The following is a 2,102-nucleotide window of genomic DNA, read 5'->3' as shown; positions in this document are numbered from 1 at the left end:
TATATAAGGGCGCCGCCACCGCGAGGTGAGTTAGTTACAATTCAGCAAGCTACAAGTAAAGTGAGCGGAGAATTGAGTTGCGAATAAGCAAGCTATAAGTTTAATTGTGTTAACAAGTAGTAAAGCGTTGTTATTGCTTTAACAAGTATTGTAAAGTGTTTTTACTGTATTAGCAAGTATTGTAAATTGTTTGTTGTACAATAAAGTTAATTGTACTACAATTTGGTCATCGTTAGCATTTATTTAACAATCCAGCGATACGAGCCGAGAGATTTGGGAAATCCCTCAAGGTTTCAAAGATAATCGTAACAATAGCATATCGTCCCGTTTCTGCCTTACGGCCCGTCTCCACAGGCAAACGTTTTTGCCTACCAACTGTCATTTTTATTGCCTGATAAAAATTTTATCAGCGGCAATATTTGTGCGTGGGCATTTTTTATCTTGATAAAAGCATATATAAGATGGCAATTTTTGCCGGATTTCATCAATTAAAAAGTTTAAAAAGTATGCTATTTCACACCCAAGCAAATAATAACACATATTTTAATAGAAAACAGTTCAATTTTTGCTTTTATATTGAAATATCGATAATGTTGTCTCCACGAAGCTATCGCGCAAATGAAAATGTAGCTGTCAAAGTACCAAATTGCTGGCAATATTTATCAAGATAAAAGCTCTGATAATTATTGCTTGCCAAGAGCAATATGCGGTCTCCGTGGGCAAAATTTTGCCTGATAACATTATCAAGATAAAAACTTTTGCCTGTGGAGACAGCAAGTTAACCACGTATCTACATTTTTTGGGAAAACTAATATTACCACTTATGACAGTTGGTTAAGCGTCACACTATTTGAAAATAGAACAAAGACTTAATGAGGGTGCTCACTACTGTTAGTGGAACCAGAAATATTAAGTAAAAAATGCGTTTATTGTATCCTAGGGGAAAAAATTAAGCATTTTTTCTAACACTCTCTAAAATACCTCTATTGCAGATACGAGGTTAAGGCAGAAACGGGACGATATAACACTAACAGTTGTTTTATTGCACTGCTGGCAGTTGTACTTATACCTAACTATATAAAATTATACGCCAAATTAAAGGAATTTGTATGGTCTTTCCGATAAACATATTTGTTAATAAAGTTAAATACGTATTTTTTTACGAAAAGCATACATTTTTATAAAAAAAAATAAATAAAATAAAAAATTGCCATAATTTCGTTTTTTTTTTTACTTTTTCTCAAAATATGTTTGCATTATATACAAAGATATATATAGTGAATGAATTATATATATAGATATATATATTGAATGAAAGGTCCTTCAGTTACCTTTCCAACTGTGTCCATATTTTGAATCGGCTAAATAGTTTTCAAAATATAAGCTTTTGGAAATGTTGGAAATTCCACGTTTCCCCGCCCTAGCCGCCCCTGTCAATTTGCACCAAAAAAAGTTTACCATTAAACTCAGCAGAAAGGGGTGCACCACGTCCACGTTTTCTTTTTTCTCTAGCTCAAGGGTCCGTATTCTTTAGGTATGCCAAACTCAAAATTTTGACGACTCGAAAAATTCGAGTTTTCCTCGTTATTGTAAATTGTTTAAAATTTACACTTTCAACGTGTTGGGATACAGGGCTCTTTCATAATTCGTGCAACTTTGTTTGCAATATAGCATATGGCATCCCCGTAGTTTCTCCTTGGCTTGGGTTGACGATTGACAGCACTGATTTCAAACTAAAAAGATATTCAACCCGAGCAGAAGTGGAAACTGCGGTAAGTTTTTCCTTTTTATAAATTCCTTTATTAATGCATTGTTTTATTCATATCTTTCGAAATAAACAAGAGACAACATTGTACGTTCTATTTCATTCATTTCTGCGAGGGCCAGCAACATTTTTATTTCGCAGCTTCGTTTGCAGCTAAGTCCTGCGAAAATATGATTCACCATACACCTCGCCGTAGCCTCCGTTTCCAGCCAGGAGCAGGCAGCCAGCCTGAGGATGCTCCGAGATGTCTGGCAATCACATCGCCGCCTAACACGGATTCTCTAGATACCGGAGTTCTAGATCACTCGACTACGACCACTTTCACTTTGTCGTCCAG

Source organism: Rhagoletis pomonella, unplaced genomic scaffold, assembly GCF_013731165.1.
Source record: "Rhagoletis pomonella isolate Grant_MI unplaced genomic scaffold, Rhpom_1.0 Rhpom_scaffold_00009, whole genome shotgun sequence".
Lineage (NCBI taxonomy): Eukaryota > Metazoa > Arthropoda > Insecta > Diptera > Tephritidae > Rhagoletis > Rhagoletis pomonella.
The sequence above is the reverse complement of the archived record's forward strand: the minus strand, read 5'-3'. Positions refer to the sequence as shown.